Here is a 26,169-nt window from a genome sequence, read left to right as displayed (position 1 = left end):
GTGACCATGTGTTTAGTTTTGGCGAAAGACTTGTGAGCAGGAAGGATGTGTGTTGATTCAGGGAAGAGTTTATAATTGCCTGTGTAAAGTTCACCAGAGATCTCCCTCTATGAAGACACCAATGTTCAAAATGGAGGCTGCTCAGATGATCTAAGTCTTTGAGTGATTAAGAGAAAGTCCTCCCACTACTTCTCAATGGACAGGCAAATTGAACAAGAAAGAAATATCTAATGTCCTGAGCCTGAGATTTTGGAAGTTTTTTTGTTCATTGCTTTTTTTTTTTTTAATCTGTAGCTCAATTTAGACCATTCTGACAACTTTGAACATCTGCTGAGAAATCAAGAAAGATAAAGACTGAAAAAAAATTCATTGAATTTAGAAAAATGGCCATAAGGAGAACTTGATGAAGGGAGAAGTCCGATTAGAAAGAGTTGAGGACTGAGAAATGAACAGCAAGTATATATGGAGAGATTCTGTCAAAACATTGATCAGTGATAGGGAGCAAAGATGATCATAGTTGCTTGAGAGAGATGTAAATGTTTGTTATTTTTATAAAATGAGGGACATTGGAGAGATGTATGGATAGGAAGGATTCAAATGAGAGAAAGAGGTAAAATATACTGAAAATACAAGAGATACTTGATGTTAAATATTTCTTAAAAAGACAGGAGGGATATGCCTCGAGAATTGCTTAAAGTGTTAGGCAAATTTTGACTAATAAGTAATTCTTGGCTCCTTATAAAGAATCAATTATTGGAACATTAATGAATAAATACATTAATTCTGCAATGATTAAAGAAGAAACAATGATGATACTTTTGCTATATTTAATTTAATTCATTCTTATTTTCTGGCCCTAGTGCCATCCACAAGAAGAGATAAGCTCTTGCTTTACATTCACTAGAATAAGACTTTTCTACATTTAGAACTGACCCTAAGCAAAACTCTCAAATATTAACTTTTATTTGGGCCACATTGGTTAGGTTATTTCATGTTTCAAGAAATAAAAATAATGAAGATGTGTTGAAAGGATGGAGAACACATTTAGGAAGCACAATAAGTCACTAACACATGTGTACAATCAGGAAGAACTGAAGTATAGGTTAGAACATAAGTCTTAGTACAATCCTCTACAATGCAGACTTCATGAAACCATAGATTTGTGTTTATTTTCTTCAATGCAATATAGCCAGCTCTCAGAACAGTCCCTGGCACACAGTAAGCAGTCAATAAGTATTTGTTGAATGTAAGAATAACTAACAGCTCACCTTGCCTTGCCTTGCCTTTATAAATGGGTGTCTAATATTGCCTCATTCTGGGATCCTACCATTCCTGTGACTAGCTGTTCTCTTATTCTGCTTCCATCTCTTTCTGTTTCTACTGCCACAGCCAGTCACCAGCCCTCCACCCTGCTGCTCTCTGCTCCTACAGCAAACTTTTGACTAGTTTGTAGTTTCTGCTTTCCGTCTTGTTGTGGTGCTTATCCTGGTTTTGCAATACTCCAGAGTTTGTACCTCTACTTGAAGTTTTCTGCTTGCATGCCAAAGAAAGAAAATTTGGTTGGTTTGTTGGTTACTATCCCATATAAAAATATTCTAATAAGACATAGCTTTCATGCTAGATTATTTTATAAGCCCACTATCTAACTGTATAGTTTTCAAATTTGCCTACAGAAAGGAAACCACTTTATATTGAACTCAACACTCAAAGACACACACACCACACACACACACACATACACTCACATACACATTAGAATGAACGGTTCATGAAACAACACTGACCCTTTTTACTTTGATGTATTCTGATTTATTCTATTGCACTCTATTCATTTCATCTATTCAGTTCCATTCTATTTCAATTTATTCTATTTCACTTAAAAATGTTGATAAATTGATTAATGACCCACAAACTAGCCAAATATATTAGGTTGGTGCAAAAGCGATTGCGGTTTTTGCCGTTACTTTCAATACAATTTAAAAAATCCTGATCTAGTTGCAGATGATCAGTTTTGGTTTGATCATCAATTTTCCACCCAGTGATCTGTGGTCAATCATCTGTGGTGAGTCAGGGCAATGGAGTCATATAGTACCGGGCAAGGAAAATTGGATCCATGGCTCGGTTCTTTCAGAAGAAGGGAACCACGTGTGTGAGAGGCAATTCTTTCTGATGCAAGCAGATTCCTGCATTTATTCCTGCAAATAAATATCCCTCCGTTTAGTTCTCCCCTTATCCTTCCCCACTCATCCCTGTTCGTAAGCTTACCCTTGCCAAAATGTCAATTGATGAATCCTTGCCATGGCAATCCCTCTAAGTTGTATTTCTGTTTTAATGCCATCTTGTTTAACTAATTTAATTTAATTGTTCTTGAGAGCAAACCATGTTTGAAGCTGAATCATCTGTTTATCACAATACAATAATAGGTGACAGCCCAGAGGCAGGTGATGTTTTGGGGACACCATGCGTTTCTTTATGCTTCTTCAATCATACATCTTCTTCTAACACAGGTCCTGTAGTAAATCAAGAGACTGTCTCTTTTCCCCAAGGGGTAGCCTGTACAGGACTCAACTCCAACCTAGAATGTTACATGGAGAATTTCCTGAGGAAGTAATCCTGTATGGTAGATGAACAATGGCCCCTCCAAAATGTCCTTGCCCCAATCCCTGGTATATGTAAATATGTTACCTGACATGGCAAAAGGAATTTTGCTGTTGTGATTAAGGGTCTGTACCTTGAGATGGTGGGTGGGAAGGGGCTGATCCAGATTATCCGGGTGGCCTCAATGTAATAATGAGTCTTTCAAAGCAGAGAAGCTTTCCTGGCTGTAGTCAGTGAGAGAGATGTGATGACGGAAGGATCAGAGATGCGACAAAAGAGCACTCAGCCTGAAGCTGCTGGCTTTGAAGAGGGAAAAAGAGATCTGCCCCCAGAAATGTGGGTGGCCTCTAGAAGTTGGAAAAGGCAAGGGGATGGATTGTCCCCCTAAAACCTCCAGAAAGCTCACACCTAGAATTTAGCCGAGTGAGACTTGTAGCAGCCTCTTGACTGCCAAAACTCTAAGACATTAAGTTGGTATGGTTTAAACTACCAAATGTGTGGTAATTTGTTGCACCAGCAATTGAAAGCGAATACAGTTAGAATGAACATGTTAGCACCAGAAGAATGTGTGAAACTATAAGAAGCCAGCCTCATGTAGACTCCAACATCCGAGGTGGAAATTCTAATGGGGTATTGGATGGGTAACTTAAAGCATTCCTCTTCTATGTCAGAGAACACTGGGATTTGGCCCCTTGTCAGTGAACCTATCTGTGTCTCTGTGTTCAACCTTTTAATCTCAAGTTAGAGAATAGAGCTCACTGTGGCATAATACTTATTAGGTACATAAAAAATAAGAGACAATATTCCCAGGATATAAAATGTACTGCTTCTTTCTTACAGAGTTTCCAATTGTCAGAAAAATTTATCTACTCGTAAAATCCCACTGATGGTGTCCACAGAATATAACAGTAGGTGAATAGATGTTAATATTTTTTAAAAGTTTTGCATTTTCTTGTGCAAAATTTAAAAATGTGCAAGATATTTACATATATATATAATGAAGCCTATTATCTAAACATATTGGAAAATGAATTAGAAATATCTGCCACCCCCTTGTCTTGGGTTTATAGAATATAATTAAACATTGATATTCCATTCTCAAAGAACTTACTCACTATCTGGTATTCCAGAAACTCAGAGTAAATTATTTTTCCCCCTAAAGTGGGTGAAGTAATTGATATGTTTGTCCACACACAGACGCATACACATATATTTGTTAATGGAATGTACAAAAAGTGCTATTTTAATAGAGAGACACAAAATATTACATATTCATGGGACTTAGGGACAAAACTATACCTTGGAAATTTTCTGGAAAATCACATAAGCTCCACAGAAGTTGATACAAAGACAGCTAAAGATCTTGGTTTGATAGTGGCAATTCTACCAATACAAATACAAAGGAATCAACAAATGGACAACTCTTTAGATTACAGTTATGACACAAGCAAACCATAGGCATTCCAGTGAAAACTGCACAGAGCTCTCTCTGTTGTTACTTGCAAAAGGCTAGCATGGAAATATCTTGTGCTCATGTGAAGAGTTGGCCCGTATTTCCTTGCGTGTTATCCTGAAAGCAACAAATGACAGAAAAGAGTGATGAACATGTAAACCACAGCTTTGTGGGGGTCATTTTATGGATGATTCATCTTATGGTTGAGTAAGGCTCCAAAAAGATGTGATGAAGGAAACTATGAAATTGTTAACAACAACTTGGCTCACTTTCTTAATGTGGGGAAATAAAATCAATCTGACCTAAATTTACTCTGGCCCTAACATTTTACTATGATTTCAGCTATTCACTGAAATTAACTGGTAAATGGCATAGTCAAATGTTTTCAGAAAGTTACAGGATGATAATGACTCAGGGACAAAGTGACCCAGAAAACGGATGTCATAGCAGCCCGGGTTCTGAGAGTCAATACATACTGAAACAGGACAGAGAAAAAACTCCAGGGGGAACTTTCTTCCAAGCTTACAAATGTGGCCTTTCTCTTTCCAAGATAATGTCATACTAAGAAAAATCTGAACAAGGGGGGAATATGCTGTTTCCTATCACTCTTTCTGGTATATTTGTACTACAGGGGCCAAACATGAGTGACTTTAACATACGACATAGGTCGCTGAAGGATACAAAAAAAAAAGAAAAAAGGAAACAAAAATCCTTTTGATTATTAAATAACAATAAGCAATAGCTTGTGTGTTTGAGTTCCCTCTCCAGTGTAGGAAACCACTAGTTCTGCTCCCTCTGAGATACAGAGAAGGGGTAGAGTCTAAATTCTAACCCTAGTTAAGAGAAAAAAATTACCTCTGCATTAATGAGCAACCTGACAGCGTCCATGTGGTCAGGCAAATTTTAAGTTAGAAGGAACTTTAAGCAAGACTTCCTCATTTTATTGACCAGTTTAATGTAGGTCAAATATATATACATGTACTCCAGGCACTGTGGAGATTTAGGATATTTAGAGATAAATAAAATCCAGTACTTGATCTGATGGAATCTAAATATACTGGGGTAGGTAGTGACAACGTGGTAAGAGTTGTGTGAGAGGTTCGTATCGCTCAGAGTTTTTAGCTTCAAGCAACAGCAAATGACTGTGGCAGATCTAAACTGAAGAGCAACACACCAAACTTCAGTCCCAGAATTGCTGGGAGGGGCTTAAGAATCAGGCACACAGCTTACGAAGCCAGAGCAGCCCCCAAAGCAATGCCACTGAATAGGTTCCTTGTTTCTGCTAAGGCCCAGGAACCACAATTTGCATGACCAACGCCATGAGCCCTGGACTCTGCACCCCACGGCCACCACAGTCACATCCGGAACAGCGTGTTGTTTGCACAGCTGCCTCTGCTCACCACAAGAGTGAGTTCTCTTCTGTCCCTGCTTCTTTGTGTCAGCAGTTCCTAATTCCTGGTCCCAGATAGCCATGTCTGATTGCCATTCTAAGTGCTTTGCCTCTCCCTTATCTACAAGCGCAGCTGGGACAGTGAGTCATTGGGATTTCAGCTGCTATGTTGGTTGTGACCATTGCATAAGTCAGTACAAGAAACATGGTAGGGGTAAGGAGGTCAGAAGAGACTTTCTTAAGGAAGTGATCCTGAGCCATGTGCTGAGGATGAGCTAAGGCCCCAACTTTACATAGCTGGTGATACTCACACAAGCAGGCTAAGGGGCCTCCAGTCCTTATGACATAATTAGAGGAGAGCTGAGAGGACTTTCCAGACAACAGCCACCTTCACCAGCCAGCCCTTTTGTCTGATGGTCCACACAAAACTCATTGTATGAGTCAGCAGAATCTAGAAGGTTCACTTCCTCCACAGTGGCTGACAGCTAGAAGACACAGCAGAGCATGTGGGGACCAGGAGAATCCCATAGAGGCAGAGGTGTGAGGAACTAGCAACTGTGGAAAGAATTCCCTTCCCTGAGGGAGGAGATCAGTGGTTCAGAACTATTTAAATAGTCCAAAGTGCACAGTTTAATCTTTAGAGCCCATAGATTAGATAATAGGAGAAGGGATCCATAAATGCTGGAGCTGATAATAAAAAATCATAGATAGAGGTAGGGCCAGGTTTCCAGGACCATGGGACTGAGGACTCTAGGGAGCCCAGTCCTTGGGGAGCTGTTAGAAAGGCAGGTGCACAGCAGGGATTGGAGCTGGTAAACAGTGAGTGCTGACCCACTAGGGCTTTCATTTCGGGTACTGTCAAGGGTTCAATTGCTAGATTTAATACTTTGCCTTTCTGCAAATAAAGGCTGTGGGAGCCACACCAGACCAGACTGCAGGGGAATTCATGCATGGCATTTAGGTAGCTTTTTAAATGTAAATGTTTTCCGGGAGAGATAAAGATGGCATTAGGCATTAACACACACACACCTTAGAGTTAACATCTCAGTTATTTTATGCGTTGATTGTTTATCACAAACATCTACTTGTACATTAATGAGTTAATGAGGTAGGGATACAATGAGGCCTTGCCTTCAAATAGGAATGTAAGACTGCATAGGTACACACACACCCATGTAAACCAATGAAATGAGATATACAATGTGTTATGAGAGGAGCAGATACAATATTATGAAATTGATTAGGAGAAAGAGAATAACTCAGATTAAGACAAACTGAGGAGGACATCTTGATGAAGAGTGTTTTTCATTGAGCTTTGGAAAAAATGAAATCTCTGAACATTTCAAGATAAGCAAAAACGGTTTCAGGGAGGAGAAATGCCATGCAGAATGCCCTCTGTAGGGTTTGGGGAAATTAAGAACCATTTGTTTTGGAAATAATATAATGACATAAAGGAAAGCTAGGTTCTGGTAGACAGTTGAGGTACCTGTGACAAAGAGAAACAGAACAGCTCAGTTTGGATTGTGGGATGAGTCAAGGGGAAACTTCAAAGGGAATCTGGGTGGATTAGGTGATCTGGCAGCATGACAGCCCGGGATGCATCAGGGAGGAAGGGGTGGTTAGAACAGTAGGAGAGAAAGTGCAGAAAAGGGAAAGGAAACTTTTTCTTTGTCACCATTCTGCCATCTACTTACTTTAGATGAATCCTTCTATTATGTTTCTGAACCCAGACCCAGCCAGGACTTGTCTCTATTCATTTTCTGGGCTGTGTCTAACAGGAGATAATAGGCTAGAGAGAGATGCTGTATGAACAAATAGAGAAACACATTTGTTTTTAACATTGTCTGTTGCTGATGTTGGAAAAAAATGTGAAACAATTATTGCACATTTCATTTTACTAAGTTTTACTTTTTTTCCCCTTTCCCCTAATTTTCTCTTTCTTGAATTTTGAACAAAATACACAGAAGGAAAACACAAAACACAGAAATGGAAAGTAAAATGGAAGAAAATATCAAGAAAACTTTATTCTTGCTTACATTTTAAAAGCCACATTTTAAAGTGTTATCTTAAAAATCCAGAGCATTTTAGAAGATGAAATGCCAGAAGGTCTCCATTATGTCTATATGTCTATGTCTTTGAGTGACAATCACAGTGCTGATGTAGGGGGAAAGGGGGAACTAGTTAGACACTGTCACTCACCTGGGAAGGCTTTATTCACCTGTTCCACAGGGCAGTGAGGCACCTTCAGCTCTGAATCACCGAAAGAGAATCTGGTGGGGCAAGTTCCAGCTGCATGAGGATTTGTTTGCATAAATATTTTTTACTTATTGCTAACACTGAGGGTGCCTTCTTACTCCCTGGCAAACATTAAACCACTTTTATTTCCTTTCATGGAAATAAGATTATATTTACAGATGGTTCTTAGATATACTCACCTGATTTTTTTTTAATTGCTTTTCCACCTGCTTCCCCTTTCTTCTTAGGGTGAAACTCTAGCCATACGCCCTCTTCTGGTTTCGGGTGAGGAGCCTGAATTGTGGGTATCGTAGTTCTCTTGCCTTTTGGGGTTTCTAGTTGGGCAGCTTTGGAGCCACACTGGTAGAACTTCAAGTCCCAGGTGGCTCAGGAAGCAGGGGTGCAGTTGCCTGCCTGGGTACGGAGCAAGGCATGTTTGAAGAGTACCCGGTTTTGGTAGAGTGACTTCTATTCACTAAAACCATGTGTCTGAACTGAAGAAGCTTGGGATCACTTCCACAAATGTAAGTGCTGATTTTTTAAAAATAATATTCCTTTCACTATTGATATGTGCTACACACTAGGAAGTTGTATAATTTCCAGAAAAATTTAACAAACTAACTGCTTAACAAATCAAGTCCTGCTTAAATAAAGGGAAGGTAACTGGTATTCTGTGGGCTTATGGGACATGTGTTAGAATAAACCTCATGACATAGAATAGGATAATACCTTGAGACATGGTTTAGAATAAAGTAGTTTATTTTAAAAAAAGGAGTCACCCAGGTCACATTAACCATCAAAGGCAAAAACAAAACACTCTATGAGTTGCTTAAAATATGTAGATGGCTGAAATCCCCTAAAAACTTTAAATATTTCAAAAAGCATACAGGTATGTTAAAAAGACTGTGCTTTGAAGATAGATAAAGTTGCAATCAGCAGCCCCACTGCTTATTAGATTTATGACCATTGACAAGATGTTTCACCTCGCAAAGTCTCAGTTTCCTCATCTGTAAAGTGTGTGTGCATAACCTACCTCATTAGGTTAATAGCATTAAATTATGAATAAAAGATAATCATGTAATTAAGTTAAGGGGGGCATTAAATTAGCACAGTGCATTGTACTGAATAGACAGATGATACATGATGGAGGGTAACTTGGCTTCATCCTAATTAAGTTTCAATTAAGCTTGGAAAACACACCAAAGAAACAAAAAGACAAATACTGGATGATTCAACTTACATGAGGTATCTGGAGTAGTCAAACTCACATAAATGATACTTAGAATGGTAGTTGCCAGGGGCTTGGGGGAAGGAGAAATGAGAGTTGTTTAATGGATATAGAGTTTCAGTTTACAAGATGAAAACACTTGGAGACTGTACAACAATGTAAATATATTTAATACTATTGAACTTAAAATTTGTAAGTGTAAACACTTACAAATGGTTAGGATGGTAAATTGTATGTTAAGTTTTTTACCACAATTAATAAAGATAGATTTTAAAAAATTTATTTTTAAGATCAAAAAGCATGTAGTGAAAATTCCAATGCCTTCCATTTATTAAAGGTCTTCCTAATTCCCTAAAAATGTCTTAAGTCTATATTCAGTGGGTCTAATTTAGGATTGATATTGACTTATCTATGTTAATGTCTGGTTTTTACATGGCAATTACTGGGTGATAATGATGAATTTCAGGTATATTCTTAAAGTTGTCTTAACCTCAGTGGTGATTCTTTTATGCCCCCCTTAACTTAATTACGTGATTATCTTTTATTCATAATAGCGATTTTTAATATGATTTCATGGGTAGTGTACAGAATCTAGAAATTATGAAGTCATAATTATTAGTTACAATTTGCTTAAAAGCTTTAGTTATGACTCATTTTTAAAACTTAAAGCAAAAATATTATTTATTCCAGTTTTCTCAACTTCCTTGTAGCTAATTTACAAATCGAATATTTTTATCTGTTTGTGTTTTAGAGATAATAAAAACTATTAAGGCAAAGTTTGTTAAACACCATCTTATCTTAAAATGTATTGGCTGACTTGGAGGACAAAAGACATTTTGGAATTATACTAATTTTGAACTTGAAGACATGTCTGTTGAATTTTTAGAGAATTCTTTCTTGAAAGACCACACATATGCCTAGGTGTCTATTAAGACTAAACATCCCTTATGGCATTTGGTGGTAACTGAAGGTGATAACAACCAGCATTTCAGATGACTGTGCAGAGTTTTATATGTGGTATGTCATATATTAATAAATGTAAACCCTATGTCAGCAAGTCCAGGATAGCATTAGAATGAAACTTGTAATTCTCCAAAGGTGGAGGAAAGCTGCAGAGGCACTGAACACTGTATACTTCTAAAAGGGTGGCTTTTTTTGTTGTTGTCAAGTGCCGTCTATGGTGTAGTGTCTCTAGGAAGTGTCATTCATTCAATTGACAAAGATTTCTAGCAATCGTGCAATATACTCCCCCTGGGCTGGGTTTAGAGGCTAGAAGAAACTCATGCACAGCCCTTGAGGGGATCCTTATCTGCTAGCAGAGATATGACCTCATAAATAGTTAAAGAGAGTAAGTACTAATTCATTAGTCATTCATGCTGTTCATAGAGTCACTCCACAGAAAGTGTGATGCTCAGTATCAGGGGATTAAAAAGACACCTTCAAAAACCTTTCTTTCAACTATAATTACTGGAGACCAAATAAATAAATAAATAAACTTGAGATGTATACGAGTCCTTCAGAAGCAGAGTGGAGTGACTTCCTAAAACACAGAAGAAAGGCATACCCAGGCTGCCAGAGGAAGGGGCAGTCACAGTGCCCTGAATTTCAAGAGGACATTGTGGGAGGTGGTGGAACTTTAAGCAGGCCTGGAAAAATGTGCAGAGTTGAGATGGGCAGGAAAAGGTCATGAAAGTATCTCATGTACAGCAGTGTTTTCCAAACTTTCGCACATTAAATGATTTTCGGAAACATATGGACTGATCAATCAATAACAATAACATTAAGATGACAGATTGAGAAAGTTATATTTTTTGACTCACTTTCAATTCTTCAGAAATAAGTTTTGTTGTTTTTGATATGACTTAAACTTCTCCAAACACTTGTTTAAGCTTCCTTTATAACACTCACAGAGTAAGCAATAAATGTTAGTAGGCAAAAAGTACTTAGTTTAATTTAATTACTGCTTTAAAATAACATTTATATATAGTTATTGCCTATTTATTACAACAGATATCAGCTTTTTTCATTTATGGTACTAATAGACATTAACCTTTCAAATATTTGTCTTACTTAAAATAAGAGTGAATTTACAGGAAATATTAAGTAAAAAGTAGTTCAGGTGGCAATTGGTAGTGGAAAAATCATGATGAGGTACCAGAATGAGTGAAGTTTGGGAAACACTGAAGTAGGGGGAATATCAAGCACAAGAATTAGGAAGTGAAATTGAATGGGCTGTTTTTATGTGTAGCTGGAAAGAAAGGAGGGATACTGGGTATTCCATGGAGGGTATTCTAGGGGATTTTGGATGATAATGCTGGAATAAGGTTGGTTGTGGAAGCTTTAAAGGGATTTATTCTTCAGCGGCTAGATAACAGGGGGCTCAAAATGGTTCTGACCAGGAGCCAACTGTGGAAATCCGTACTTTAGCGGGTTCCTCCTGGGCATAGTGTGCAGGAGGATTGGAGCATGGGGAATATGACACCAGGAGAGCTTTTTGGAAATAGGTTTCAATAAACTGAACATGAATAAATGAAGAGTGGTAGGAATTAAACTGGAAAAGAAGCAGGGGATGAAGGAGTCATTCAATAAAAAAGAAAACTGAATAATAATAATTATATTGACAGCCAAGCTGCTCTTGAGTTTGTATTTATTTTATTTTTAACTTTTATTTTATGTACAGGGGTACATATGCAGGTTTGTTACATAGGTAAACTTATGTCATGGGACTTCGTTGTACAGATTATTTCATCACCCAGGTATTAAGCCTAGTACCCAAGTTATTTATCTTGATCCTCTGCCTCCTCCCACCCTCCACCCTTCAACTGGCCTCGGTGTGTGTTGTTCCCCTTTATGTGTCCATGTGTTCTCATCATTTAACTCACTCATAAGTAAGAACACACAGTATTTGGTTTTCTGTTTATAATAGCCTCCAGCTCCATTCATGTCCCTGCAAAATACATGATCTTGTCTTTTTTATGGCTATGTAGTATTCCATGGTGTATATGTACCACATTTTCTTTATCCAGTCCATCATTATGGGCATTTAGATAGATTCCATGTCTTTGCCATTGTGAATAGTGCTGCAGTGATCATACGTGTGCATATGTCTTTATAATAGGATGATTCATATTCCTTTGGTTATATACCCAGTAATGGGATTGCTGGATAAAATGGTATTTGTGTCTTTAGGTCTTTGAGGAATTGCCAGACTGTCTTCCACAATGGCTGAACTAATTTACACTCTCACCAATGCCGTATAAGCGTTCCTTTTTCTCTACAACCTCGCCAGCATCTGTTATTTTTTGACTTTTTAGTAACAGCCATTCGGACTGGTGTTAGATGATATCTCATGGTGGTTTTGATTTGTATTTCTTTAATGATCAGTGATGTTGAGCTTTTTTTCATATGATTGGTAGCCACATGTATGTCTTCTTTTGAAAAGAGAGCTTCCAAAGGGAAGGGTGGGCCACCATCTTTGCATTTTCCACATCTTAATTATTCCAGCCTGTGGGCTTTGGACATGTCAAGTCGACCAAGGTGGAAGTGGTATCCCAGCACAGAACAGCTGCTCTACGAAAACATGACCATACAGCTTCTTTAAGCCAGTCCCTGATCTCATTTCTTTTTACTAGGTGGAACCTACCAACTGGGGTCTCCAGCCACTCCCGCTAGTATTCTTCGGCCTACAGAAATTTGAAAATTCCCTGGGCCAGAACTCCCAGAGGGAGGAGCGGGCTGCCATCTTTGCTGTTTGGGCATCTGGAGTTTTTAAGCTTGGTGGTCTGAGAGAAGGACAGTAGCACTGAAGGAAAGGAGAGGGAACTGGTTCTTGTGGGGAAATGCAGCTTTGTATCTCAGGTGATTTGAAATTGAGAGGAGAATGGACCTTCAAGCAGAAAAGGTAAACTATGTTGTTAATCATGTGGGATTGGAATTCTGGAGTGCCATCAGGGAGGGCCAGATAAATGGAGGAGACAAGTATGTTCCTTATTAAAATGACACCTAGCTCCGCTTTTCCTCCTGCCCCACTCAAGTTTCCAGGAGAAGAGAGCTGAAGAGAGAATCTTCAGGTACTCAGGGATGGGAAGGCAGAGGAAGGGCATGCTGACTCTTTCCTCCCAGGTTTTGTTTTTTCTTGGTTACTATGGCCACCACCTTGCCCAGAGATAAGAGGCTTCTTTATAGGGGCCTTCCTTGGAATAAACAGAAACATCTTCATCTCCAGCCAGAACAGACATCAGGTTTAATTTCCAGGAATAGTAGAAGAGTTTTGTATGTTTTCCATTTCCACTGGGAAGACACCTAATTTAGATATTTCCCCAATACATATAATATGTAGTAGACATTTAAAGATAGATATTGCAAAGACTTATGTACTCACCTCCCAGTTTAAGAAATAAAATATTAAAGATAAAAAAGTACCCTCCTTAATCCTATTCTCTTTTCACCCTCAGAGGTTACCGCTATCCTATCTTTGTTGATATCACTGCAGTGTATGTTTTTATTCTTTTGTTTTTTAAATGCTTTTATTCTTTCCACTGCTGTGTATGTGAAGATATCCATAAACAACAGTCTATAATATTGTTTTGAATGTTTGAAAATTTTGTGGAAACAATAAAGTATACATTATTCATCTGCAACTTGCTCTTTTCTCTCTACATTATACTTTTAAGGTTAATCCATGTCTATTCTTACAGCACAACTTATTTTCCGGCTGTATGGCATTTTGCTATCATAAGTAGTACTATAAAATATTATAGCACATTCCTATTTGTGTCCAAATGAAAGAATCACTCTAGTGAATATTTGCAGAAACTGATTTTCTGAACCGTGGGCATGTGTGTGTACCTTCAACTTTAGGAGATATTGAGAAATTGCTTTCCAAAACATTTATAACACATTATATTCCCAGCCAAAATAGGAGTTCCTGTTTCTATTCTAAACATACTTGTTTATCTCAAATGTTCTAATCAAATAACCTTTCCAGATGTAACTGAAAGCCAGAAGCTTGTGGCATCTGGGAGACTCAGATATGTTTGGAACACTCCCATTTCTAAAATATGGTGCAAAATTTGATCTGAAATCAACCTCTCCATTTCTCAACCTGTGGCATTAGAGATTGACTGACTTTTCCACAGGTATTAATCATATGACTTTTATTATTTTAGTATTTATTTAGTATTTAGTATTTAGTATATTATATTTAGTATTTATTATATTTTAGTATTAATCATATGACTTTTCCATTTAACAGGCATTTACTTTAGTATTAATCATATTAATCACAATAATGATAATGATAATATTGATAGTAACTATTAGTACTAACTGAGTACTTACTATATGCCAAACACATTAATTATATTATATTATTGAATTAGTTTTTGGGAGGAGCAGATAATGCTATTATACCTATTTTAGAGATGAAGAAACTGATTCCCAGGAATCCTTATGTTAATAGTTAGTAAATAGAGATTTTTAGTCTATTCCATCTAGGACAGTTGAGAAATGATAGATGGGAGCAAACTGAGAAGAGAGACATCAAATTATTACAATCCTTAACTTTTAAAAGTTTAGACTCTAGACACTATATAAATAATATCAAAAGAGCATACATACACACATAATAGGAGGGAGATATCAAATAAGTGCTATATTTGTACTGAGAAGAATTTAGTTTTGCATAGGAAGATTGGAAAATGATTCTTACAGGTGACTAAACTTTACTAAGCCCTGGAGTCTTGACAGAGGAAATTAATGAGGCAAAAATTGGAGGCAGTAGCTCTTTAGAAAATATGGGAAAGTGGCAACTACAGAATATTTTTGAGAAAGTTAATTAATCTGTTTAATCATTAATTAAACAAATAATTCCTGACCATCCATTAAGAGGTTCTGGGGCTACATTGTGGGATATAGCAGTGAACAAGAAAGATGCCATCCCTCCTCATTGATGGCAGTGCTAAGAGATGTACTTGGGGAAATGGGGGCAAAATATGAAAAGAAAAAGATTGAAAGGATAGGTAACATCTAATTTTGAAGGATTTTCAAATACCAGCCTAAGAAGCATGCACATTATTTCCTGAAGGCAGTGGGGAATCAATATAGGTCACTGTGACGTAAGTAGCATCATTCATTCATTTATTCAGTTAGCATGTATTTTAACTGTATTTTGCTTAGCACTGGGTACATACGGATGAAAGAGGTCATAGTGCGATGAAAGTGACAAATACATACATAAAACTTGTAATACAATGTGAGAACTATGCCAGAGGTTTATACAGGACAGTGATGCCTAACCTAGGCTGTGGATGTGCAGTGAGGAGAGAGAGGGAGAGGGAGACAGTGGAAGGTATTCTAAGATGCTTTTTTGGGTAAAGAAATTTGCTTGAAAAAATCTGCCGACTTGATTTAGACTTTTATAAAATAATGTGTTTTTTGCTGATTTCAAAAGTGTTGCATGTTCACTATAGAAAATCTACAAATCACAATTATGCTTACCAAGGATGCATACCTTTAAGGTTTGTGTGTGCATTAGTTCTCATGTTGCTATGAAGAAATACCCAAGACTGGGTAATTTATAAAGAAAAGAGGCTTAATTGACTCACTGTTCCACTGTTCCACATGGCTGGGGAGGCCTGAGGAAACTTACAATTATGGCAGAAGGCACCTCTTCACAGGGCAGCAGGAGAGAGAATGAGTGCCAGCAGGGAAAATGCCAGACACTTATAAAAGCATCAGATCTCATGAGAAGTTACTCACTGTTACAAGAGTAGCATGGGGGAACTGCCCCCATGATTCAATTACCTCTCATCAGGTTCCTCCCACAGCACATGGGGATTAGGAAGATTACAATTCAAGATGAGATTTGGGTGGGGGCACAGCCACAACCATATCATTTCACCCCTGCCCCAAATCTCATGTTCTCACATTTCAAAACACAATCATGCCTTTCCAATAGTCCCCCACAAAGCCTTAACTCATTCCAGCGTTAACCCAAAAGTCCAAGTTCAGAGTCTCATCTAAGACAAGGCAAGTGCCTTCTCCCTATGAGTCTATAAAACCAAAAACAAGTTAGTTACTCCCTAGATACAATGGAAGTACAGGCACTGGTTAAATACACCCATGCCAAATGTGAGAAATTGGCCAAAACAGAGGGGCTCTAGGCCCCATGCAAGTCTGAAATCCAGTAGGGCAGTCATTAACCCATAAAGTTCCAGAATGATCTCATTTGACTCCATGTCTCACATCCACATCACGCTGAGGCAAGAGGTGGGCTCCTATGGCCTTGGGCAGCTCTAGCCCTGTGGTTTTGCAGGGTACAGCCCACTTCTAAGCTGCTTTCACAGGCTGGCATTAAGTGTTTGTGGCTTTTCCAGGCATATGGTACAAGATGTCAGTAGGTTTACCATTCTTGGGCCTGAAGGACAGTAGCCCTCTTCTCACAGCTCCACTGGGCAGTGCCCCAGAGCGGACTATGTGTGGGGGCTCCAATCCCACATTTCTCTTCTTCCCTGCCCTAGTAGAGGTTCTCTACGAGGGCCCCATCCCTGTAGCAAACTTCTGCCTAGATATCCAGGCATTTCCATACATCCTTTAAAATCTAGGCAGAGGTACCCCAACCTCAATTCTTGACCTCTGCCCACCTGCAGGCTCAACACCATGTGTAAGCCACCAAGGCTTGGGGCTTGCAGTCTCTGGAGCAATGACCTGAGCTGTACCTTGATCCCTTTTAGCCATGACTGGAGGTGAAGCAGCTGGGACACAGGGAACCATGTCCCAAAGTTGCATAGAGCAGTGGGGCCCTTGGCCCTGCCCACGAAACTGTTTTTCCCTCCTAGGCCTCTGGGCCTGTGATGGGAGGGGCTGCCTTGAAGTCTCTGACATGCCCTGGAGACATTTTCCCCATTGTCTTGGTGATTAACATTTGGCTCCTCGTTACTTATGCAAATTTCTGCAGCAGGCTTGAATTTCTCCCCAGAAAATGAGTTTTTCTTTTTTATCACATCATCAGACTATGCATTTTCCAAACTTTTATGTGTTGCTTTCTCTTGAATGCTTTGCCACTTAGAAATTTTTTCTGCTAGATACCCTAAATTATCTCTCTCAAGTTCAAAGTTCCACAGATCTCTAGGTCAGTGGCAAAATGCTGCCAGTGTCTTTGCTAAAACATACCAGGAGTGACCTTTACTCTAGTTCCCTATGAGTTCCTCATTTCCATCTGAGACCACCTCAGCTTCAACTTCATTGTCCATATTACTATCAGCATTTTTGTCAAAGCCATTCAGCAAGTCTCTAAGACGTTCCAAACTTTCCCACATTTTCCTGTCTTCCTCTGAGCCCTCGAAACTGTTCCAACCTCTGCCCGTTACCCAGTTTCAAAGTCACTTTCACATTTCAGGTATCCATATAGCAGCACCTCACTTCTTGTACCAATTTACTGCATTAGTCCATGTTTACACTACTATGAAGAAATACCTGAGACTGGATAATTTATAAAAGAAAGAGGTTTAATTGACTCACAGTTCTGCACGCTGGGGAGGCCTCAGGAAACTTACAATCATGGTGGAAGACACCTCTTTACAGGGCGGCAGGAGAAAGGATGAGTCCCAGCAGGGGAAATGCCAGACACTTATAAAAGCATCAGATCTCATGAGAAGTCACTCACTGTCATTAGAACAGCATGGGGGAAACTTCCCCCATGATTCAATTACCTCCCACAGGGTCCCTCCCATGACACATGGGGATTATGGGGATTACAATTCAAGATGAGATTTGGGTGAGGACACAGCCAAACCATATCAGTGTGTATATCCTGTTAACCTTTTAATGCCAATAATAGATATTATGAATGGATAATTTATAAAAGTTATGTAATATTTTAAGTTCACTTACCTATGTATTTCATAATTTTGATATCTTTGTGTATTCTTCTATAATACAAGTTTAAATTTTGCTCATTTGTATGTCATAATTTAAACAATCCTTTATTGATGAAAATACCTCTTTTTTTCCTAATATTTGTTATTAGAAATTCAACATAGTGAATAGCGCTATGTTGCACATTGTTCAAAAATCCTAGGACATATCTGATTTATTTTAAAGATAAATTTCTAGAATTTGAATTATAGGTCCTAACATATAAAAGCATTTGACCATATTATAGAGGAGAAGGAAAGTCCTTTTAAAATATTTAAAAATAGGCTGAGCACAGTGGCTCATGCCTATAATCCCAGCACTTTGGGAGATAGAAGTGGGAGGATCACCTGAGGTCAGGAGTTTGAGACCAGGCTGGCCAATATGGTGAAACCCCGTCTCTACTAAAAAAAAAAAAAAAAAATACAAAAATTAACCAGACATGGGGTGGCACATGCCTGTAATCCCAGCTACTTGGGAGGCTGAGATAGGAGAATCGCTTGAACCTAGGAGGCGGAGGTTGCAGTGAGCCGAGACTGTGCCACTGCACTCCAACCTGGGTGACACAGCAAGACTCTGTCTCAAAAAAAAAAAGAAAAGAAAAAGTTAACAATGGATTGAATTGATGAAACTTGCATTTTAGAAAGATTATCCTAAAAATAATTTAAAGGGCAAATAGAAAAGACTGGAGGCAGTTTACCAGGTCAGATTTATCACAAAAATCTAGGTGAGAAAATAATAAAGCCTGCACAAAAGAAGTCAAATTACTAATGGAACGTGGCAGAAGATTTTAGAGATACTAATTTTGTAGAAGTTCATGGATTGGCAACAGTGACTGGGGGGCCGGAGGAGATAAAACTGCTTGTGGATTACCTCTCAGTTTCTGACACAGGTATCTAACTGGGTGGATGGGGATGTCCTCATTCCTTTCAACATGAAAGACAAGAGAAACAGGTTTGGAAGGAAGAACAGATAAGTTGAGGTTGGCCAACTTTGACATACCTGTGGCCATCCATGTGGAGAAATTCCTTAAGCAATGGAACAGGTCTTGGAGTCAGGAGGCCAAATGGTTTAGAGATTAATAGATGTGCAAGTCAGCAATCCTTCAGTGTAGCTATAATCATGGCTGTGGATGGCTCTCCCAGGGGTGTTAAGAACTGCAGCATAAGATTAGGGTGCTCAGGGTGCTGCTCTCTGATGTAATAACATTAAAGTTTAATCAGAGAAAGAAACAGCCATAGAGGAGACTAAAAAGGAGAGACCAGAGAAACAGGAGAAAATCTCAATGGAAGGTAGAGTGAATAAGGACAAAGAAGGAGAACTTCTCAAGAAGGGAAAAGCTAACAGTGTCACATGTCACAGCAATGCCAAATAAAATAGAAAGGTGTCCTTTGAATGTCACTGGAAGTCTTGCCTAGAGCAGTTTCAGTAGAGTGGCAGGGATAGGCACTAGAATGTCATGATTGTACCTGTGATTCAGGAAGATGACTGTCCTCACTATGGGCAGAATGACTTAGGGAAGGAAGAGACAATAATGTGGGAGACAAGTGTGGTGAAGATGGGATCAGGACCCCAGAAAGGAGATAATAAAGGCTAACCCAAGGCAGGCACCATGGTATCAGAAAGAAGGGGCCTGGGTCGTGGATTTACCAAGCAGATGACGATAATGTGTGAGAAAGATGATGGAGTTCAAGAGGGCTCTAAGATTTTCATCTAAAACAACAGAGAAGATTGTGAAACTATCCCAAAAGGCAGAACTAAGGAAAAGAAATAGACATTTTTGTTGATGGAGATAAGGAAGAAGAGATATATTGATGTGAGGTATATATGGAGGTGCCTGAGGGTAGGGTCAGTGTTCACATGGAAACAGTGTTCACATGGAGACGTCAGAAAAGTGAATGCTACAGTTCTGCAGCTCTGGGGAGGGGTCTTGGTTGGGGACAAACATCATTGAGCTTTCCCATAAAAATAGGGATTTCAAATCATGGAAAAGGATGGAACGACTCAAGGAGATTACTGAAAGTGAGAAGAAACAAACAAACAAAAAACCCTTGAGAAATGTTTAAATAAACAGATATCGCAGGAGGAGCCACCACAGAAAACAGGGAAGAATGATCAAAGCAATAGCAGGAAAATAGGGAGAGTATTATTTCAAATGAGTTTATATTTTTTGGTAACTACGTGAGCTGTAAGAAACAAACTTTCTTTTCACAGGCGACTACAAAAAAAAAAAAAAAAAAAAAGATTGAATTACAGGTGAGGTGATGAAGTGGTTTTAGGAAATTGAGATCATGACCAAATCAGACCACACCACAGATCAAGCAGGGTCAAGGAAGCCCCTTCGTATCTGGGCTTTTCCTAACTCCTGCTTTGTCCTGGAAAATATACTTTAAGAATATCTACTGTAATACTGTGATTTATTAATATGTTATCTTTGAGTTATTTTTTCCAACTTCTATGTTCTTTTGCTATGAAATTAAGCACCTAACTTTAATTGTATGCAAAAGCTTTTGACTTAGTTTCCTCCCAACTGAAGTTACAGCAAAAAGTTTATGATCAAGGCACATTGCTAAAAACTAATCTGTTTTGACATCATGAAAATCCATCAGAGGTAAAACTTTATGAGACTTTCTCTTCATGTTTTTTTCCATTCTAAAAAAAATTGTATTAATATCCAATAAAGTATGAATTCATATATCAAACTTTTAAAAATTTACTGAAACTTGCTCATTGATAACCATGGTATCTAAATTTAATTATAGATCTAAATTTAATTATAGATCCTTAAACTAGGGTGCTAGGAGAGGCTCTTTATCCTTTCCTAGTTAAAAAATGTACAATCTCTGCTCACTGGGTCATCCTCATTTTGGATAATTTTAATAAACTGAAAAAGCAGTACAAGTATTACTTCTTTTAGAATATCAAGTATAAAGTATCATCTTTAAGATGTGGTGGTTAATTCCTCCTTATTTTCATGTAGCTTACAAACTTACAGTGTGAATGCAATTTTTATGTTATGCCTGTAATTCAACCTATTTTTCTGTAGTCGCCTGTGAAAAGTGTGTTTGTTACAGCTCACCTAACCAAAAAATATAAACTCACTTTTTCTATCATTGGTGTTTCATTCAGTTTTCCAGGTTGATCTTATAAACAAGTTGATCAGTTATGTGGGAAGTGCTTTTCACTTGGACTCGGATTGAGACACAATGTCTCAGGATGTTCAGGCTGAAAAAAAATGGTTGAGATATGCCAAATAGAAAGACTCAAAGATCACTTCCTAAAGAATTGAGCAGGCCGGGCGCAGTGGCTCATGCGTATAATCCAGCAGTTTGGGAGGCCAAGGCGGGCAGATCATGAGGTCAGGAGATCGAGACCATCCTGGCTAACATGGTGAAACCCCATCTCTACTAAAAATACAAAAAATTAGCCGGGCGTGGTGGTGGGCGCCTGTGGTCCCAGCTGCTCTGGAGGCTGAGGCAGGAGATTGGCATGAACCCGGGAGGCGGAGTTTGCAGTGAGCCGAGATCACGCCACTACACTCCAGCCTGTGCAACAGAGCAAGACTCCATCTCAAAAAAACAAACAAACAAAAAGAATTGAGCAATAAATTGAGCAATAAATTCAGGCTTCAATATGTATCCCAATATAGTATTTATAAAGATAATAAGGAGAAACCTAAAGCAATTCTTCTGTATAATTAAAAATCAAGATAATATAAAAGCATGTACATACATATAACTTCTATTTTAAAATGCAAATGGAAACATGTCTGGCTTCCTTTTTTTTACTTAATATATTTTAGTGATGAGCCCACATTGCTTATGAAGGTACTGCTCTTTCCATTATGATTATGTAATTTTCCAGCCGTTAGCTATTATTACCAGAGCCACAATGGTCATTTTTGCATAGAAACAGGTTGTTAAATTGAAAAAATTAATTAGGATTCCAAGACGATTGATTTCAGATACCAGAAAGAGGTATCTGGCAAAAATCCCAATTGGCAATATTTTCACAAATCTTGAGCTCCTCGCTGACTTCCAAGTTGCAATAAAAAATAAAGGGGGCATGAACACTGAGAGGATTTTGTGAGAATGATTTTTGAAGGACTATCCCAATCCAGAGGGGTAGGTAAGGAGATGAAGGATGCTATTGTTTCACCTCATTGCACATTCCAGGAAAGCTTGGTGTGTTTGCCTGCCTGGAAACCAGAGCTCAGGGAGGCTTTAGCTGACTTAAAAATTGGATGCATCATTCACTTCATAGGTATAGCCGTTGAAAGCTTCTCAGGATCTTCCAAAGTGCATGTATGCACGCACACACCATCATCATCATCATCATCAGCAGCAGCAGCAGCAATAAATATTTGCTGGTTCTCGAAAGGAGGGTCAAAGCTTCCAACTTCGGAGCCATCAGTAGCAGCAGCTAGCTAGTTAGTTGGGCGATGGAAGAGGTGAGGTAGAAAAAGAGGAGATACACACTTGTATCCCTCTTCCCCAAAGGCTGTAGACCCATATGGTGTGGGGAGGGGAGGATCAGTCTTGCCCTAGGAGATTGGTGCTGATGAAAATTTACAAATAATGCTGCATTTTGAAACTTAAAATAACCCAGGACTTTTTTTTATTTTTAATCTAAGAGTGACCAGGAGATACATGGGACCAACTGGGGAAATTTCATCAGTGGTATTAGAAAAAATTTCCCCCAATGAATAAATTTTTTAAAAGCACAGCGGTGGACAAAAATACAATTGTACTTTGTTTCGTCTTACCAATTGCTTTTAAGAAGGTTACATACTTATCTTTGCTCACATATAAAGAGAACATTCATTTTTAAACAAAGACAACATACAATCTATGGATTTCCAGAACAAAATTAGAATTAATGAATTTAGACTAGGAATAACTGAAACTGAATCAGTACTCTAGGGCTACACTTTCCAGAAAGGTAAGCATTAGCCACATGTGTCCTTTAAATTGATGAAAATTAACAATTCAATTTCTCAGTAAAACTAGCTCGATTTCAAGTATTCAACAGCCACATGAAGTATGTTCAACAGCTGCATGAATGTAGCTATTATCTACCTGATTGGATAGGACAGATATAGCACATTTCCAAAATCAAAAAGTTTTTGGTTCTCATCACAGATAGTAAATCATTTAATTCTCATAAAGCATAGTGGAAAGGGAATAACAATTATTATTATTACTACTTAATAGATGTAAAATTGAAGATTGGAGAGTTTTAGAAGCTCGATCAGGTTTTTTGGTTCCGGGTCCCATTTTCTTTCCTCTAAAACACATTGATTGATTATCAAGGCAAGTATGAAATGTATCAACCACTTTGCTCTATGTCCGAAATACAAAGAGGCGTATTCTGGAATCTAGAAATTTCTAAAAGAAGGAAACTAAGCCCATCTCTATGTCATAGCTTTGATGGAAAACACAATCTTGTATCTGTTTCTAATACTTCCCGTTTTACAATCCATAAAATGAACTTACAGAAGTTGATTTAACCAAAAGACTGTGAACAAATGGAAGAAGTTTTAGATAGCATTAATGAATTGCTAAATAACTGCACTTCTCTACACTATCCTTTCACTTTGGTATGATTGTCGAAGAAACTATTCACTGGCTTGGATGTGCGGACATGGTTTTGAGACCAGACTCATTTTCTGCTGGCATTTGAACCCAGATAGCTTTTACAAATGAAGATAAATAAAATTCATAATAAAATATTTATTCACACTAAACACCTAGGAGTGTGTGGGAAAACCAGTTTTATTGGGGAAAGGAAATACAGGGGCCAGTTGAAAAAACATGAAGAATAATTACCAGTAAGTGAGGTTTGAAACTCATTTCCTCTACAGGAAGACATGGGTCCAACTGGTACAGAGGTTAAGGTTCACATTTTGCATCCTTGGAGACAGAATCTCAAAAATGGAATCTAAGGTGGTCTTAAGTGCAAAACCTCAAAAGGGTAATTTATAATCCTTGGAGTTTAGGAGTCGAAAACAAGGGACAAGGTGAACTCTGTCCACTTCTCTCCCTTCTTACAACCACTTTCCTAGTTCAGGCCACTGCCCTTGCTCTTTGTTTCTAGCTCTGCTTCAACTTTTGCTTTCCACCTTCCTGTAACGTAAATCACAGATGAGATCATGTCATTGACTGAACTTAAACTCCTCTGTGTCTTCTTTAGGCTAAAGTTCAAGTTCCTCAGTCTGTGTTATAAGTATGTCATGACCAGCCTCTGCCTTTCTCTGCATCCTTCCCTCTTGCCCCTCCCCCATCCTTGCCTCTGCCCCTACCCCACTGCTATGCCTCAGCCTTACTGAAGTGCTTGCTGCTTTCTGAGCGAGTTCTTCTCACTCTTGTTTTTACACCATTGTGGATCATTTTCCTTTTACCTGAAGCACTTCATCCTGCTTCTCCCTACAAATTTCACTGTGGAGCTTGCATTTGAACCCAGATAGCTCAACCTTCAGAACCCATTTCATAAATTCTGCATAATTAGTCCATGGGGGGACGGGCTGAGAGCCCCTCTTGGCCTCTTGTATTGCATGATCCTGCTGCTTCTTTCTTCCCTCTCTTTAGTTAAAACCTCAGACTGTGTCACATCCTTCTTTTGAGTGTGACCAGCTCTCATTCACCAATGAGATTCACTTAAATTTGATTCACCAATTCAGATGACATAGTACCACTTCTCTCCCTTTAGAATATTTTTTAAAATTAAAAAACATAATAATAGAAATCCATCCCACCAAATAACACCTAGTCATCTTGGAAGTTTTTAATAGGGAGAGGAACACTTCCTTGGTAGGCTTAGGTTGATACTTTTCTGAATGCAAAATGATATTAAAAATATGCAGCAATGAGAATGGCATGGACACTTGACCTGTCAGAATGGATGCTGGCCAGTATATGGTACTCAGGTATTCTTACTGGATATCCACCCTGCCTGGAAGCAGAGAATAGGCATGAAAATATTGAATGGCTCTTAGAAACTTCCAGGATTAGATAGCACCCATGTTTCTAGCTGGGGTTGTGGGGGATATCTCAGGTATCTGACTGTGCATCAGTGAAAAGATTTCTTCTGGCTCCAGCAAAAAAGAAATCAGGTGCTGATGGTTGAGTGCATTACTTCATCCCCCTTCTTAGGTAATTACATCACTCCATCTCTCATGTCTTGTGATGAGTTTGGCAGTTTCCTAAACTAAAAATTTCCTGTAATTAACCTACGCACTCTTGCCTGTTAAATTTTGACAACAATTTACTTTCTCTTCCAGGACTTGTCGTTATGACCAGTAAATTGGTAGGAAATACTGATATCAAAGGTCTCCCAGTAACGTCTTTTTTCCTTGGAAGTCATCGTGTGTTTTCTTTGGTATTTATCAGTATTTTGAAGTATAACTTAATAGTGTTTGTTAATGAGGGATATAACTGTTATCTCTTTATCTATAACTGTCCATTTCTAGTAATCTAGTAATCTTTTAAATCTTTTAAATCTACTAATCTTTTAAATCTAGTAATCTAGTAATCTTTTAAAAGATTCTTCGTGTTTTTTCAGTTAGCCCCTGTATTTCCTTTCCCCAATAAAACTGTTATTCCCACACACTCCTAGGTGTTTATTGTGAATAAATATTTTATTATGAATTTTATTTATCTTCGTTTCTAAAAGGAAATACATATATATGTATGTATATATACATACATATATATACACACACACACACACACATAATGGTATAGCCACTTGTTTATCTTTATTCTCTATCTTGTTAATAATTGTATAGGATTTGGCTAATTCATTTGAGCCTTAAAACTTGGTTTGCAAGGTCGTTTTCCTTTATAAAAGCATGTATAACTCACTACTTTCTGATTGATTCATTTTATAGAACATTTAATTTTATTGTTTAAATTTATTTTTAAGATATCTATTTTTACTTTAAAAATAAGTTTTTCTTAACTTTAAGAACAAAAAAAGTCATTTTTGAATGACTCTCTGTACTCTTTGACTCACCTCTGTGAGTTCCTCTTCATTCACTTTGGTTTCTAATTTCATGTTAATAAGTGCTCTGCTGTCTCTGTGTGCTTCCTGTTTCATTTGAAGACTTACTCATTCTGTCATTTCATCCTTATTTCAGAGCATGCCTTCCTGATGATTATGTGACAAGGGTGTGGGTGGAGGATAGTGGTGTTGGAGAGGGCAGGTTGGTTTCAGGCCAAGTGGTTGCCAAGGCATCCATTCTGCCAATCAAGGCAAGCTGAGTGCTTCGCTGCTTTCTTCTGGGTTGAACTGAAGCCTCCAGTACTATCACACACACCAGGTCCCTTCTCCATGTAATATACATAATATTGC

The 26,169-nt window shown here is 38.2% G+C and overlaps 1 protein-coding gene and 1 long non-coding RNA gene across 4 annotated transcripts in view; one reads left to right on the top strand and one right to left on the bottom strand.

Annotated features, from left to right (window-relative positions):
* Positions 1–3,810: 3,810 nt before the first annotated feature.
* LOC101144715 (uncharacterized) lies at positions 3,811–26,047 on the bottom strand. 3 transcript variants are annotated; one of them, XR_010134615.1, is made up of 5 exons: positions 25,831–26,047; positions 7,641–7,711; positions 7,136–7,243; positions 5,753–5,926; positions 3,811–4,168 (listed from the first exon to the last, which is right to left on the bottom strand). It is a non-coding gene; the product is annotated as an uncharacterized lncRNA (long non-coding RNA). The 3 variants fall into 3 exon arrangements; XR_175024.5 differs by lacking the exon at positions 25,831–26,047 and adding an exon at positions 7,877–8,057 and having other exon boundaries at positions 5,753–6,017; XR_175022.5 differs by lacking the exon at positions 25,831–26,047 and adding an exon at positions 7,877–8,057.
* The window catches only part of MACC1 (MET transcriptional regulator MACC1), a 310,452-nt gene continuing 292,283 nt past the window's right edge, over positions 8,001–26,169 (top strand). The window contains exon 1 of the mRNA XM_055392492.2: positions 8,001–8,200. The gene's annotated coding sequence lies outside the window, so the exon portion shown is untranslated. The remainder of the gene's footprint in view (positions 8,201–26,169) is intronic.

This window comes from Gorilla gorilla, chromosome 6, assembly GCF_029281585.2.
Source record: "Gorilla gorilla gorilla isolate KB3781 chromosome 6, NHGRI_mGorGor1-v2.1_pri, whole genome shotgun sequence".
In the NCBI taxonomy this organism is placed as follows: domain Eukaryota; kingdom Metazoa; phylum Chordata; class Mammalia; order Primates; family Hominidae; genus Gorilla; species Gorilla gorilla.
This window is presented reverse-complemented; position numbering and strand designations above follow the sequence as displayed.